Source organism: Papaver somniferum, chromosome 8 (genome assembly GCF_003573695.1).
Source record: "Papaver somniferum cultivar HN1 chromosome 8, ASM357369v1, whole genome shotgun sequence".
Classification (NCBI taxonomy): Eukaryota; Viridiplantae; Streptophyta; class Magnoliopsida; order Ranunculales; family Papaveraceae; genus Papaver; species Papaver somniferum.
In genome coordinates, this window is record NC_039365.1 from 167,617,446 (window position 1) to 167,635,065 (window position 17,620).

General features: G+C 35.7%; 2 long non-coding RNA genes across 3 annotated transcripts; both read left to right on the plus strand.

The window, feature by feature from the left end:
• The first annotated feature begins 622 nt into the window (after positions 1-622).
• Positions 623-3,502, plus strand: LOC113303887. Of its 2 annotated transcripts, none has more exons than XR_003337868.1 (5): positions 623-912; positions 1,194-1,599; positions 1,778-2,232; positions 2,374-2,526; positions 3,212-3,502. It is a non-coding gene; the product is annotated as an uncharacterized LOC113303887 (long non-coding RNA). The 2 variants fall into 2 exon arrangements; XR_003337866.1 differs by having other exon boundaries at positions 1,806-2,232.
• A 13,363-nt stretch (positions 3,503-16,865) lies between these two features.
• LOC113304105 lies at positions 16,866-17,392 on the plus strand. Its single transcript, XR_003338054.1, has 2 exons — positions 16,866-16,908; positions 17,269-17,392. It is a non-coding gene; the product is annotated as an uncharacterized LOC113304105 (long non-coding RNA).
• Positions 17,393-17,620: the final 228 nt, after the last annotated feature.

Genomic DNA, 17,620 nt, shown 5'->3' on the forward strand with positions numbered 1-17,620 from the left:
ACAATACTCGCTTAATGAGATCCGGGTTTGCATGTGGAATAACAAGGAAGTTACATTCAATCTATGTTGACTTTTCTACAACTTTGACATGAGCAATGAACATACGCTTGCCTATGAAAATCTTGATCACCCTCGGGTTTGAATTGATGCCGTTAATATTTCTAATCTTCATGCGCATGAAACGTAGATCCTGTAGCTTTAGCGTTGTAGCATCAACCACCAATAATTCACCACAAATGTTTCCAGCTGCATGAATGATATTAAGAGAACAAAACTGGTATGGGATTCCAATAATTTCAATGTTGAAGTCATAGAAATGGTTAACTAGGGAACTCCAAATCTGATTATGCCATCTAAAGATTGAGTACGTGACATTGTCTATAGTGAACTTGAATTCCAAATCTGCATGTGATTTCTCATCAATATGAATATAACTTGAGTTGAGTTTATAGGAAACAGTTCAAAAGGAGTCACAATCTGTAATCCAGCACATAATAATGTGGGAATGTTATATATACCCTCACTTTTGAGGGACCTTCACAAATACCCCTAGTAGTATAATAGGAATTTTTAATAAAATTATAGTTCCGGCAATTCCTTTTTTAACCTTTACGATCTTATTTTTCTTCATCTTATCTCTAAACACAGAGAAAAATCTCCATCGCTCCCGCCACTCCATTTCCATCTCCATCTCCATCGCCTACACCACAACCATCACCTCCACCTCCGCCACCATCTTCAATTCAATTTAGAGTGAGTTTTCGTCGGAATAATCGAGAGACGAATGAATTTTAACTGGAGATAAGATTAGCCGAAGAATCAACTGAGAGTCTGAGATCGAGAGAAATTCATTATTATCAGCAGTTCATCATGAAGATTTATGAGAGATCTCTTCTTACGAATCACTTTCTGGTAATTCAATTGTTATTTTTAGATTCGATCTACAAATTTAGGCCTTCTTCTTCTTGTAAAGATTAATCAAAATCATATTCAACGAGATCTGATTTCTAGACGAATTAAAACTATTTATTCAATTTCCACTTCTTTGTTTACTTATAGTGAATTGAGCTCAATATTTTTGAATCTGAAACTCGTATGATTCAATTTTACTATTAAGTTTTGGTTTTGTTTTGAATTTAAATTTAATTTGACGATATATACTAATTTTAAGATATTTGTTGTTCAATTTGTAGTTTTAATGTTGTGGTAGTGGTGGTGGTGGAAGGTGTTAATGCAGCGCTGCTAGTCGATTTTGCAGTAATATTACTTGGTGATTGTTGTTCTTGTTCTGGTGGTGGTGGATGTTTGTTGCAGCAGGTTATGGTGGTGGCTTTCATTTCTTATCCCCCATTTTTACAGTTTTGGGTTTTTGTTTTGGATATGAATGACAGATTCAAGTTTTCTACCACCATTGCTGTATGCAATTTTTGGAAGTTCAAGACATTTAGGAGTTGGTCCTGTATCAATTGCATCACTAGTAATGGGTTCTATGCTTAGAGAAGTAGTCTCACTAACTGCAGAGCCAATTATATATCTCAAATTGGCTTTCACGACAACCTTCTTTGCTGGCGTATTCCAAACATCTTTGGGTCTGCTTAGGTAAGAAATTGATTTATTTTCTAACCTTATCTTAGTTTTTAAGAAATAAAACGAATTTTTGTGGATTATGGTGATTTGTAATTAAGTCTTACCGATTATACTAATCACAGTTGATACTTTTCCATAAATGTTTAATCTGGTTGGTGTTAACATTAATCACTGAATGAGTCTGAACTAGTGATTGATTTGGTGTGTACAAAATGGAGAGAGTTTGCCGTGGCTGGTGCTTAGAAGGTCAAGGTGCTGCGGCTGGAGTTTGCTAATGTGGTTGAGCTGATTGTATTCGTGGATGGAGGTAAGCAACAAAGATGGGAAGTATGTGATTTGAATCAGTTGTGGAGATGGACTGGCTTGATTCTAGTTAGATTTTGGTACCTACAAAGTGGCTGGAGCTCGCAAGAGTTCTGTAATACCAAACTGCTGAGGTCCGTATTATGAGAAGCTGGTGGCTCGATGATGTACGATATTGGATTGACTGAGATGTAGCTGGATAGTAGATGAAGGTGTTGTGCAAATAATGAAAATTGGCCAGTGGTGTTGAACCGATGAAGTAATTTATATCAGCTATGCTCTTTTATAAAGATTAAGGACATGAAGAATTGAGGTGGGAAGATTACCAGTTGGGTGTTAAAGGTAAGCCCTATTTACCACTAACTAATTTCCTGGCCACTTCTGTGAGATTGGCATCTTTTGAGTTATACACATTGTAAATTGATTTATTCTTTTGTTTTTATTATAATAATGTCTGGAAATGAAATTATGTTTCATCTTTAGGTAACTCTTTTACTAGTTCTGCACACTTCGCAACATCAAATCAGGCTGTATCACGAGGTGGTTATCAAAGTTCGAAATTTCCTAAATGGGGTTCTCAAAATATATTTGGATTTCCTTCTTATCCTGTATCCAGCTTTGTGCCTCCTAGAAATGGTAAGGTTTCTTTCAAATAACTCTATCTTTCATCATATTCGACTCGTAATAATTTGTCATATGGAAATGGTAACTTGCCTTGAGAATAGTCTGTTTAGTAGATAGTGCATTTCATTTTGACTTTCCGACACACTACTACTAGAAAGTATTGAATTGTGGTACACTGAATTTGTGGTGCAACGGTAGCACAACTGGCTCCACGTCAGAAGATGCGTGTTCGATTCACGCCAGGTTCGCTAATTTTAGTACGTCAATTTTTTATACCATATTTTGGGGTAAATTTTGATTGTTGATACCATATTTTGGGATCAACTTTGGTTGTTGAAATGATATTTTGGGATCAACTTCGGTTGTTGACACCAGATTTCGGATCAACTTCGGTTGTTGACGCATATTGTTCTTTTATGATTTTTGTTTTGGGATCAATTTCCGTTGTTGACACTATATTTAAGGATAAACTTCTGTTGTTGACGCCATATTATTTTTTCTCTTCCTATTTTTTTTCTTCAGATTTTTGTTTTGGGATCAACTTCGGTTGTTGACATCATATTACCTTTTTATGATTTTTTGATTTTTGTTTTGGGATTAACTTCGGTTGTTGACAACATATTATGGGATCAACTTCAGTTCAGTTTGTTGACGCCATATTATTTTTTTCTTTATTATTTTCTGATTTTCGCTTTAGGGATCAACTTCGGTTGTTGACACCACCAACGACAATGGTGGACTGGTGGTGGGCGGTGGTGGACTGGCGGCGGAGGACTGGCGGAGGGTGGTGGAGGACTGGCGGCGGCAGTAGCAGTCGCGGTGGTGGTGGATAAGTTTTTCAAATGATAGGGATATATTTATTGATGTACAAGGATATATTTGTTGGGTATCAAAACTAAAAGTATATAATTAATGTACCTGTAATAATTCCCCAGTGTATGGCCAAGACACAACCTTTTTTGGATGAATATATGATGAATGCATTATCTCACTTACCAATCTTAGTGCCTGTGTGATCTAGTCTAATGAACTGTCCAAATTTAGAGTTCTTTGTTTGGACAGAACACGATGCAGCATATGTTTCACAGAGGAATGGAGATTTTGGCTTTGTAGGCTCGATATCTTTTGGTTTAGATTGCAAACAAGAGTATCTCTTTTGGGTAAATAAGGATTGATCATAAGAGGTTTCAGGGTTGGTGAAAGGTTTTGGGATGCTGTGTGTTACGGATTGTGGGTTGAGATTTAGGATTTGATAGAGAAGAAGAGAAAGATAAGATGGAGTCCATGGCTGCAGCAATATCAAACCAACCCTCAAAGCGTGGACCAGAGGGGATGTAGAAAGAAGAAGGGTATGATTTGGGACAGATCTTGAAAGCGTGATATACAAGTAATACCCATTTGCATTGCAGAGTTTGGTAGCACAAAACCATTTCTGATTATCTTCATGTTTCCAAACTTTTCTCCAAGATCACCATTTTTGGCAGCATCAAAAAATAAGTTATCTAGATCTGCAGGTGAATGAACCAGTCAACTTTCCATGTGTATAAATCTCGGTGAGGGTAATGGGCGACATTTATCCTCATTGGATAAGTTCTAACGAGGGGTTAGTCGTGGGAGAGTTCGAGAGATTTTAATGTATTTGTGTTTTCTCCTGTTAGTCGTGGGGGAGTTTGAGGGAGTCTCTCCAAATCCCCGTTAGTCGTGGGGGAGTTTAGAGGAGTCTCCTAAACTCCCTAGAAAACACCTGTTAGTCGTTGAGGAGTTTAAAAAAAGCTCTTGAACTCCCTGTTAGTCATAAAACCCCATAATACTAGGGAGTTGGTTGCTTTAGGGAGTTCGAAGGAATTTTTAGTGTATTTTGGTCTCACAACAAATCTCTCAAAAGAGTAGAGATTTGGGAAGGAGTTTGGTGCGTAGAAAACCATAGGAGAAAGAAGAGGAAACGTTTTTTCCAGGTATGTTTTTTTTTCTTCTTTGATCTCCATGATTGTTTATAGTTTGATTTGTGTACTATTTTGATTGTTTTTCATATCTTTGATCTCCATTATTGTTTATTTTGATTGTGTATAGTTTTTTTTGTGCGTACTTTCTCTCTCGGTAAAAACCCTAATAGTGTTTTTCGTATAGATTTTTCTGAAAAACATGTTCCTGCCCTGTTTGTCGAGACGATTCTGACATACCTATAAAACTCATTCCTTTGTGATATAATTTTTATGTTAAAGAGGAGTTTCTTAGCTTTGCAACTAGACCAAATTTGTTGAATTCCATCACACAATGATTTTTGTATGATTTTTTGAGTAAAGACCGTGAAATCTAAAAAATTTCTGACGACGTATTCAAGTCCTGAAAACGTGATTCCTGCCATGTTTGTCGAGACGATTCTGACATACCTATAAAACTCATTCCTTTGTGATATAATTTTTATGTCAAAGAGGAGTTTCTTAGCTTTGCAACCAGACCAAATTTTTTGAATTCCATAACACAATGATTTTTGTATGATTTTTTGAGTAAAGACCGTGAAATCTAAAAAATTTCTGACGACGTATTCAAGTCCTGAAAACGTGATTCCTGCCCTGTTTGTCTAGACGATTCTGACATACCTATAAAACTCATTCCTTTGTGATATAATTTTTTTATTAAAGAGGAGTTTATTAGCTTTGCAACCAGACCAAATTTGTTGAATTCCATCACACAATGATTTTTGTATGATTTTTTGAGTAAAGACCGTGAAATCTAAAAAATTTCTGACGACGTATTCAAGTCCTGAAAACGTGATTTCTTCCCTGTTTGTCGAGATGATTCTGACATACCTATAAAACTCATTCCTTTGTGATATAATTTTTATGTTAAAGAGGAGTTTCTTAGCTTTGCAACAAGACCAAATTTTTTGAATTCCATCACACAATGATTTTTTTATGATTTTTTGAGTAAAGATTGTGAAATCTAAAATTTTCTGACGACGTATTCAAGTCCTGAAAACGTGATTTCTGCCCTGTTTGTCGAGATGATTCTGACATATCTATAAAACTCATTCCTTTGCGATATAATTTTTATGTTAAATAGGAGTTTCTTAGCTTTGCAACAAGACCAAATTTGTTGAATTCCATCACACAATGATTTTTGTATGATTTTTTGAGTAAAGATTGTGAAATCTAAAATTTTCTGAAGACGTATTCAAGTCCTGAAAACGTGATTTCTGCCCTGTTTGTCGAGATGATTCTGACATATCTATAAAACTCATTCCTTTGCGATATAATTTTTATTAAAGAGGAGTTTCTTAGCTTTGCAACAAGACCAAATTTTTTGAATTCCATCACACAATGATTTTTGTATGATTTTTTGAGTAAAGATTGTGAAATCTAAAATTTTCTGAAGACGTATTCAAGTCCTGAAAACGTGATTTCTGCCCTGTTTGTCGAGATGATTCTGACATATCTATAAAACTCATTCCTTTACGATATAATTTTTATGTTAAATAGGAGTTTCTTAGCTTTGCAACAAGACCAAATTTGTTGAATTCCATCACACAATGATTTTTGTATGATTTTTTGAGTAAAGATTGTGAAATCTAAAATTTTCTGAAGACGTATTCAAGTCCTGAAAACGTGATTTCTGCCCTGTTTGTCGAGATGATTCTGACATATCTATAAAACTCATTCCTTTGCGATATAATTTTTATTAAAGAGGAGTTTCTTAGCTTTGCAACAAGACCAAATTTTTTGAATTCCATCACACAATGATTTTTGTATGATTTTTTGAGTAAAGATTGTGAAATCTAAAATTTTCTGAAGACGTATTCAAGTCCTGAAAACGTGATTTCTGACCTGTTTGGTTTAGACCTTTGGGCACAGCTATCAAACCCATATTTATTTCTTATCATTTTTATGTTAATGAGGGATTCCTCGGCTTTCTAAAGAGACGAAATTTGCTGAATTTCATCACCATAGAATCTCTTCTTTCTTGCTTTGTTAAGTTCTAGTATTAGTCTAAGTACTAATGTAGTTAACATGTCACACCATAAAATGGAAAAATCCAGCCAATCTTCTGAAAACAACAAGAAGAAAAAGAATGTTAGGAAGAATAAGAATACGGAACCGGAAACGGAAGTGACTACGAATTACAAACAATGGAAAACTCGAGAGACTGAGAAATTATTGGAACTGTTGGTAGAAGCTACACTTGAGAAGAAGAAAGACACTAGTGGATGTTTTACTAAGAGAATAGTGGAAGAGGAGATACTTCCAAAACTTAACCAAGCATGTGGTTGTGACAAATCTTTTGAGAACTATAAAGGGAAACATAGATGGCTGAAGACTAGATTTGGTCAATACTAGGATTTGTTTAAATCTTGTACTTCTGGATTCGGTTGGGATGATGCTAACAAGATGATTACTGGATCCGACGAGATGTGGAACAATTACTTTGAGGTATGTGTGTGTTACTTACTGACAACTAATTTGATATTTTTTTCTTCTATTTTGTGCAGAGTTCTAATTCATGCTTTATCCTTTATTTATTTTGTGTGTTAACAGAGCCATCCAAACCAAACTAACTTAAGGGAAGATAATGGTAAAGACTATGGTGACTTGCTTATTGTTTTTGGGAATAAATGTGCTTCTGGAAAAGTTACAGTTGATCTTACCCATGAGGGTACAAGTGCTAGAACCTGTGATAAGGAAGATGAACAAGATAATTACTTCGATGTTGATTATACTCAACGAGAGCAATATGATAGTGCTTTTAACGTATCATACGTGGGATATGGCTTAGAGGAAAGTGATGAACAAGATAAAGATGAAACTCAAGATATGAACACAACAAAAATTCCCGTCAGAAAAACGGCACCAAAGAAAAGACCAAGGTGTGACATTGGTGACTCTTCTACATCAACTAATCCTACTGGGCAGTCTGATTATCTAGAGAAATTGATTGCCAACAATTCATCGATTGCTTATTCTATTGATTCAATGCATGCTCTTATTGCGAAAGAGAAAGAAGACCGCAAAATTGAAAAAGAAATGCGTAGAATTGATAAGGATAAGAAAGATAACCAAGTATGGGATCTTGTTTATGGCATGAATGAAATTTCTTTGGAAGATAAGCTGAAAGTAATTGAAATGCTGGACAACAATCACAAGAAGAACTTATTCATACGTTTTACTCCTGAAGAGAGAAAGTTGTGGATTGGTTCAAAGTTAAAAGCATAAACCTGTCATCTTTGCAAGTTTCTATTAGGTTTAATGGGCTTTTAGAGTTACAACATTTGATCGTTTTTCTTCGTAAATATTAGTATTTAATTTTTTTTCTCCAAGTTGAGAACTTATTATTATGGATTGATTGCTACTAATTTTTATGGATTGACATCTTTATGGTTATTATGATTGAATTTATGAACTTTGTATTCTATATGCTTATTTTCTATATACATATACTTTTATGCTTTTGAAATAATGATGATTCTAATAAAAAAAGTACTTTTATCATCTTTTTAGGTGAACATGTCTGATTTGGATTTATCTACTGATAGTGAAGATGAAGCCTTTGATACAGAAGAACAAAGCAGTGATGATGAAGATGTAAGCAGCAATAATAAATTTGAACTATCCATATTTTTGAATATACTTTCAGCGGTGCATTCATGGTTGATGGATATAATCAAGCAATTGCAATACATACAAAGTCAACGTATTGAAAGACCAATGAGACGCCCAGTTACTTTGTTTGGATATAACCATATAAGGAGAGTTTTGCGTCAAGACCCAGAAAACTTTCGAAGAAGTTATAGGATGTACCCTGATATTTTTCTAAAACTATGTTGTATCATTAGAGAAAGTACATCATTATGTGATACAAGATGTGTTTCTATTGAAGAAATGCTTGGTACATTTTTACTCGTTGTTGGCCAAAGTTCACGATATTGCACAATACGTGACACATTTGGTCGCTCTCGATGGACAGTTAGTAAAAACTTCAACAGGATGTTGCGAGCTTTAAATGTTATAGCTCCGAGGATGATGGCTAAGCCAACAAGTGCAACTCCATTTAAAATTCGTGAGAGTACACGATTTTATCCTTACTTTAAGGATTGCATTGGAGCTATGGACGGTGCACATATCCCAACAATGGTAGAGAAAAGAAATGCAGTCGTTTATCGGAATCGACATGGAATTACATCTCAAAATGTGTTAGCGGTTTGCAACTTCGACTTGGAGTTCATATACGTGCTCAGTGGATGGGAAGGGTCTGCTCATGATTCGAAAATACTTAACGACGCAATGAAAAAAAGAAATGGACTGAAAATTCCGCAAGGTAATTTTACTTTTATCTAATGTGAAGTTTTGAGTTTTTTGGTTAAGTTATTTTCGGGTTCTACTTGACGAAGTTTTCTTTTTGTGTTTTATTCAGGTAAATATTACTTGGGGGATGGTGGCTTTGCAAACCGACGATATTGTTTAACACCATTTCGTGGCCAACGTTATCATTTGAAAGAATTTTCTGGTACGGGTAATCATGCGAAAAAGGCTGAAGAATTATTTAACATGCGTCATGCTTCTTTGAGGAATGTAGTTGAAAGATTGTTTGGTGTTGTGAAGTCTCGTTTCTTGATCTTTAAGTCTCAACCTCCATTTCCGTATCAGGTGCAAGCGGAGATAATGACAGCTTGTGCAGGCCTACACAACTTCTTACGAAAAGAATGCCGTTCAGATGAGTTTCCGGTCGAGGAAGAGGAAGAGGAAGATAGCCATCCATCAACGCTTGTAAATGACGACGAAATTTTGACACAACAACCTCAAGAACAACAACGTCAAGAAGCTAATGCATGGAGAAAGAGTATAGCGGATGATATGTGGGAAAATGTTCGTGAACAAAGGGAGTTAGAATTGTATGGAGACCGTTAAATTGAAGGGAAAAAAATATCTCGTTACACAAAATAATATACTATTGATACAGAGATATGATCATTTTTCATTTATTTTTTTCTTTTGATTAAAGATCAATGTTATTTGCAAATGAGGGTTTATTGTTTCTTAAAAGAGAATGAATTAGGAGTGAACTCTCTCAAACTCCCCCAAACTCCCCCGAACTCCCTCTAATAAACTCCCTCAAAATCCCTACACTCCCCCAAACTCCCTGAACTCAAAAACACCAAACTCTCTCAAACTCCCTACACTCTCTCAAACTCTCTCAAACTCTCTGAGATTTAAAATACACTCAACTCCCCCGAAATCACTCGAGGACTAACCCCCTATAAGTTTCGGTTTTGGTAAAACCATTGTATATAATGCTTGATGATATTTTTGGAAGAAGTTTTACTTGAACCATGCATTATGTATGTATGTCTTCAACCTGGTAGTTTATATTTACAACCCATGTCAACTAAATTTGTTGTTCAGCCATCGGCCACTGATTTCAACAACATATATCTTACTCCGATAAAAAAGAAAAATAAATATTAGTAGTGTATTTATTTTTTGCAATGGCCAAAAGTTTTGTTTCAGAGTCTCTTCAAAATTGCATGTCGTTGAAATGTAAAATTTCTCCCACAATTCGAAGAAGAAGGGAATATTGTATTGTTATTTTTGGAATCCATGAAATTATATTTCTAGTTTAAAAGTTCATGGAAGTTTCATGTTAAATCCATGTACATTTAGCATGTAATAATGTCCATCATATGATTTGTAACACAACACTTTTCATTCTGGGAAATAAATAGGTTCTTTTCATTTCGTGCCATAATGAGATTTTGTGGAGTGATGGAAATAATTAGGGAAAATCAAAGCAATTCAAGTAGATTACTTTCAAGCATGAGATATCGGAGGAAACTATAGCAGAAAAAATGTTGGGATATCAGCAGTTGGAGTAGAGTTATCTTCCCTTTAATCTACTAAAGGGTTGTTCAGGAATACTAAATTGAGTCAAAAGCCATACAAATAGATTGCTCTATTAATAACTAATCAATATCTTTAGTGTGTTTTTCTACTGTTCTGCCGTTACAATGCCAATATAAATTGTAAGAGACTTTCTCTTTTTTTGATTAGTAAATTATTTACTTAGTTTTACTTTTAATCAATTTACATATAGGTTTTACTTATTCCAATATCTTTTTTTTGGAAGCATGAAAAACATAACTGACAACCTATAGAGCTATTACACATGGGTATTAATATCTTATTTCAATACTTATTAATTTCAATAGGTTTTACATGATTTTATATGAGGAACATGTTACCAAAATTTTAGCTTCAAATTCATTACCGGTTGGGCTCAGTAGAAAAAATGGCGTTAAAATGTCAATATTATGTCATTATAACCATGTCAACGGATCCTACCCTTTTACTTATTCCAATATCTTATCCATTTTAAGTTGCAAAACTAGTCATAAAACACCAAGGTGACCAAACTTGTGGTACAAAAAATCCAGCCATATTATTTTTAATAAATAAAAACCATTTGATTAAAAAGTGGCACAAAAACCCCATGTCAAATAATAATGAGTAAATTTAGTTTTTGTTACTTTTAAAAAATCCAAACATACCCTTTTTATCTTGATTTCTTCTTCTTCTTCTTCTTCTTCTTCTTCTTCTCTCTTTTCTTTTTTCTTCTTTCATCCACCTCCTTCTCCCCACCACCAACAACAAAAAATAGCTCTGCGAACACCAGCAGCAACACCTCCGTTACCTCCAGCAACAACACCTCTATCTACTCCACGAACACCTTCGTATCCTCCACGAACACCTCCGTGTCTTTTCTTTTACTTTTGTGTTCAGATCTATCACCAACAGTAGCTCCGCCACCACCAAACCAGCTGTTATGTCCAGATCCGTCACCAACAACACCTCCACGAATACCTCATTCTCTTTTCTTGTACTTTTATGTTCAAATCTATCACCAACAGTCGCTTCGCCACCATCAAACCAGCCGCTATGTCCATATCCTCCACCAACAGCACCTCCGTCTCCTCCATTAACACCATCATCACCTTCTTCTCTTTCTACGTCCTGATTTTCCATCAACAACATCGCCTCCTCTTACTTTTGCTTTTTCCCACCACTACATGTCAGATCCGCCACCAACACTACTTCTTCCTCCTCCTTCTATCATCTAAAACCACCACCAATAACTTCAAATCATCCACCAACAACACCAACAAATGATGATAAGTCTTCACCGTCGAAATCAATATTGTGTTGGGGAAATGACAGATTATGATGAAACGAAATTTTGGTTTCACCTGATTTTTGCCTAGTTTATTCGGCCTGACTTGGAAGTCGGGGGGTTTGGTTTCATCATTGAAGTTATGTTGTTGAAATGACAATATGTGGAAAAATGATGAAACCTAATTAGGTTTCACTATACCATTTTTCCGGAATAGCAAATAAAATTGCAACAGCTCTTACGCAGTTGCGAATTCACAACTACTCTGAAATCTGCAACTGCTTTAAGCAGTTGCGAAATTTGTAACTGCTCCTCAGCTGTTGCCAATTGCAACTGTTGAAAATACCTGGTGTGCCAACCGCTTGTGTGCAGAGTAACACCAGCATCATTCTGTGCGGTCAGTTTAAGTGCTGGGAACAGATTTTTTAACTTGGGTTAAACCCATTTTTTCACTTTCACCTCACCCTACTTTTCACTGATCGGGAATACTCCCTCGCTTTTCACCTGTACGACTCTCTCTCAGCCACAAAATTTCTCTACTAACTCCATTGAAACTCTCTCTTCCTCCATTATTTCCAGATCTGAAACTTCTCTGAAGAAAAACTCTCTCTCCCTACCATTAACAGAAGCTCTGCAAATGTGAGTCATTTAATTCAGAACCAACACAGTACTTTGTTTATTGAGTTTATAGTTAGGTCAGTTTCATCTTTGCAGTTCTTACTAACTAATGGTTCCATCTTTGCAGTTGGAAGTATATCTGCGAGATTTGGGTGTTTCTATTTCGACCTAGGTATAATTTCCTCTTTCTGATTCTCTTATGGTTTCGATTTCATAAATTGTAGGTTTAATTTAGGGTTTTAATTTTTTCAAATCTGCTTGTTTCCACTTCAATTTTTATGTCTATTTTTGTGAAATCTTGTTGTGCAATAGATTTAGTATACTGTGAGATATGGGTGTTTGCTGATTTGAAGATTCAGGGTTGATTTTATCTAGGGTTTTACTTTTCCAATTTCATTTTTAGGGTTTTTGTGTGAAATCTGGATGTGTATTAGATGCATTTTACTGTGAGATGTGGGTGTTTGCTAGTTTTATTTTAGTTCATAGTATGATAGGTTTGAAGTTAAATTTCATTTCATAGTATCCCGCAGTATGCTAGGCAAAAAAGTTGAAGCTTTTACTAATTTTTTCGAAGTTAAATTTCATTTCATAGTATCCTGCAGTATGCTAGGAAAAAAATTTGAAGCCTTTTCTTATTCGTTTGAAGTTAACTTTCAGTTCATAATATTCTGCAATATGCTAGGAAAAAAAATCAAAACTTTAACTAATTTGTTTGAAGTTAACTTTCAGTTCATAGTATGATATGTTTTTGTTGTACCTATGTCAGAGAAGTTAAATATCTAATATCATCAGAGGGGGAAAGAATTGGTTTTCTGTTATTTTTATTTTGGGTTTACATTATCATGTTTAATTTGGTTCAGGGGCAAAGGGGGTTGTTATAGCAATATAAAATTAATACTAAGAAGGGGATATTTGTAACTCGATTATTGTGGGTGTTTTTACGAATTTCATGTTTGAATTAGTATCTCATAAGCTATGACTCTATAATGGTCCTGCTGGCTGCTGCACACTCAGCAGTATGGTTCTGAGCCACATTGCATTCTTATTTATATGGATGTATATACACTTGCATACTATTTTATGCAATTCATTATCTGTTTTATTTCACATGGTATAGTATAGCGTAATATGATGTGTTTGAGTTGTACCTACCTGACATATGTATCTTTTTTTAGGATCAACAGTGTAGGGTAATGGAATGTGATAAGGGATGGATGAGTTGGAACCGTAAATCTTCTCAATACATACGAGGTGTAGGGTTATTCATAGAGTTTGTGCATAAATATGGTGGCGATAGTTCATTATTCTCATGCCCTTGTAGATGTTGCAAGAATAGTAAAGGATTAGAGCCGCTTAGTGAAATTTGATTTCATTTACTAAGACATGGTATTGATTTGACATATACGGTGTGGCGTTTTCATGGGGAAAGCTCAGTAGCAGCTGAGAGGGTTGGAGGTATAACTTCCAGTGTAGGAAAAGATGTAGCTGCTATTGTAGGAGAAGATGTAGCTGACAATGTAGGAGTAGATGTAGCTGAAAATATAGGAGGAGATGTTTCTGCTAATTTAGGAGGAGATGTAGCATCTGATCATACAGTCCAACCTGATGTAGAAGGTGTAGATGAGAATGGTGGATTACATGATACTGTTCATTGTCCTGCTGAAACTAGCCGCAGTAGGAAGCGTAAATCTGCATATGACCGTGCTAGGGCACCATTGTATAATTCATGTCCATCAGGAAAGACAACACTGAATGCTGCTATAAAATTGAATGACATTAAGATCCAGCATGGGTTTTCAGACAACGGTGTCACTGCACTTTTAGAAATAATGAAGGAGTTGCTTCCCAAAGAAAATACACTTCCATCTAAGTACCCTGAACTAAAAAATATGATCCAAGAATTAGGAATAGATTATATAACTTACGATGCATGCATAAATGACTGCATTTTGTATTGGAAGGATAGAAGTGAAATGGTTAAGTGTCATGTTTGTAATGAACCTAGGTATAAGAAAGTTTTCAATAAGGAGAGAAAACTTACTAAAGTTGCTCAAAAGACTTTAAGACACTTTCAATTAATTCCTAGGCTGCAGCGGCTGTACAGCGTGTCATGGATAACAGAGCTAATGTTTTGGCACTTTAGAGCTCAGTCATATATCAATGTTATGCGGCATCCCGTGGACTCCTCATCTTGGCGATGTGCTGATAGCTTTTCGCCAGAGTTTTCTAAGGATCCGCGTAATGTGACCCTTGGGATATCAACAGATGGTTTTAACCCAAATGGGTGTTTCGGTACTAACCATAGTTGTTGGCCGGTAGTTTTCCAGCCATACAATCTATCTCCTTCCTCGTGTATGAAGCGAGAATTCTCGATATTGGTGTTGTTGATATCTGGCCCAAGAGCATCAGGTAAAGATATAGATGTTTATTTAGAACCTCTGATAGAAGAGTTAATAGTGTTATGGAATGATATGATTGCCATGAAGTTTCACCTTGTAGTTTAATCATCTGAAAAATATGAATGCATTGCTTATTTTGATAAGCTTTTATTGTTATGTTTATGTGGATTGTGACAGGTTTGTTATAGGTTTTGTGACAATAATTGGGTTAGCTTTGGTTAGTTTGCAGGTTATTATGGCAGAAGTGGAGGTGAATGAAAATGGACTTCTTGTTTCCGCTAATGCAACAAAACTTGGCCACAGAAAGGGTGCCTTGGTTCGTACCCATGTGCCTATTTCGTTTAAAACCTGAAAGCACGTACATCAGAAGTACAAAGACGATGTTTGGAATGAACTAAAGGTACCACATTTACCCTGACTCTGAATTTGGTTGATAACAACATTAAGACATCAATCTTGTCTTTCCAGGGAGTGTATAATTTACCTGAGACTTCTAAGCGAACTACAGTGAAGTCGATGTCTGATCCATGGAGGAGATTTAAGCATGAGTTAATATTGGGCTACTATGACATATATCCTACTCACGAAGAAAGAATCAGAAATGTGCCTCCTCTTGTAAAAGAATAGGACTGGATTATATTTTGTCTCAATGAAAATGATGAAAAAGTAGCTGAACTAAGAGCTGAGAATAAGAGGAAAAGACAACTTTATGACTACTCTCATTGCTCTGGTCGCAAACCTCATTGCTTGTTCAAAGATGAACCGGTATGTTTAGTTCAGTTTTAACAATGCTTCGATCTGATTCTTACAGAAAACAATGGTTGATCAATATTCACAAACTCATTATATTTGTGTTTTAGGAGAGCGTCAATCCTGGAGTAGAAGTCAGTACCTCCAATGTATGGGTAAAAGCTCATACACAAGAGGGTGGGGAATTTTACCTAGTGCAGAACCATACTTTGTAATTCAGCTTATTTTCCATTTGTATCATTTCTGAAATTTTACATATACTATTTATCGTGATTTATAAATCCAAAATTTTATACTCGGTACCGCAGGCTGAGATTCAGAAGAAGCAAAAACTGATCAAAGATTTGCAAGATGCGGGTACTCCCACATCAAACACATATGCATTGATTAAAGCATTTGGAAAGGATTCTAGGGGACGGGTTTGTGCTGTTGGCCCCGTTTCTCGTACACAAGTTGATATTTTTGCTCCTGCGCGTGCTAAAGTGTATGATCCAAAGTCTAAAGATGTAGTTCTGAATCATAAAGTGGATGAACTAGGTGGTAAGATAGAGCTTCTGATCGGAGGCTTGGGAAAATTGTGTCACGCTGTGAAGGATATCCAATCTGCAATGCCAGCATCATATGTTGCCTCGACTAGTTCACATTCTCAGGCGTGTTCATCTGGTCATGGAATTGGTTCACCTGGTCACTTAGATTTATCTCCTGAAGCCTCACCTGTTAACTTAAGTTCACCTGGTGAACACATATCTCCAGCTCGATCAGCAACAGGTGATATGCAACAATGTTCCTTGCTTAACATGGATGGTGAAGTCTGTGCTATTGGTAAACTCTGTACTGGTGAATTTGGACTTATGTGTCACGACTTTCCTGTACCACCTAATCTTGCAAAGGTTTCACTTGATCGCATTCTCCTGCCAGCTGAGCGCACTATAAAAGCTAACAGATTAACAACGACCTTTCAAGATGTTGGAATTGGAGGATACATGGTTCATCCAAAGATGTGTATCAAGTATGTGCTTAGAAAGACTTTATGAAGTTGTGCATAAGTATCTAACTTCACCAGAAACAACTTTAATATATATATATATATATATATATATATAAGTCTATTTTACTTTGATTCCCTTGTTTCTATTAAACTTCTGTACGTATGTCTGTGGTTTTTTTTTCTCTTTTATGTGATTAGGTAGGTGACTTCATCTAAGAACATCAGAGGGGAATATCAATCCCTGGCACGTACTTTTATTTATGCTTAGCTTTCATGTTTACATGGTTGAATACTAACCTTCAGTATACTTTTTTGCGAGGTAATGATCATTATTGCTGGGTGACAAGGGAATTGCGTGAGGATTTGGATCAAATTATGCCCCAGTGTGCATTATTCAGTTAATGTAAACTGGAAACCCTAGCTAGAGAAGCAACAGCCGTTGGGAAGAGAAGAAGAAGAAGAATAAATCAGCCATGGGTAGAAGTAAGTTCTCCCCCAAACCCTAGCTACTGCCTTTCCATTTATACTTTTATTTATCAAATTTAGAATTCATATTGTATGTAAAACTGGCTAAATTAGAAAACCATGCAAACCAGTGCATTTAAGCAATTTAGCTCTCATTCACCGATTTGTTTTCTTTCTCATTTTATTTGTCTGTTTATGATATGACATGAGCTATGTGCTACCAAATTAAGCAAGTTATCTTTGTTACTCACTATTGACATACGATATGAGCTATTCAAGCAAGGTTTGAGTATTTTTTCTTATACTTGTTGCATTGGTTAAATTGGAGAAAGGTTTGAGTATTTTTCTTATACTTGTTGCATTGGTTAAATATTGCAGGACCTGCTAGGTGTTACAGGAAGATTAAGAACAAGCCTTACCCAAAGTCAAGGTACTGTCGTGGTTTACCTGACCCAAAGATTAGGATTTATGATGTTGGCATGAAAAAGGAAGGAGTTGATGAGTTCCTTTCTGTGTCCATTTGGTGAGTTCCCTTTCTGTGTCCGTTAGAATTTATGATGTTGGCAACAAGTACATGACCAAGTTTGTTGGGAAGGATGCTTTCCATTTGAGAGTCAAGGTACATCCTTAATATGTCTTGCATATAATCAATCTCTTGTTTAATAATATCATCTCTTTATATACAGGTGATACTTTACGAGCTTCCTAGCACTTAGGAGATCTTTCTCAT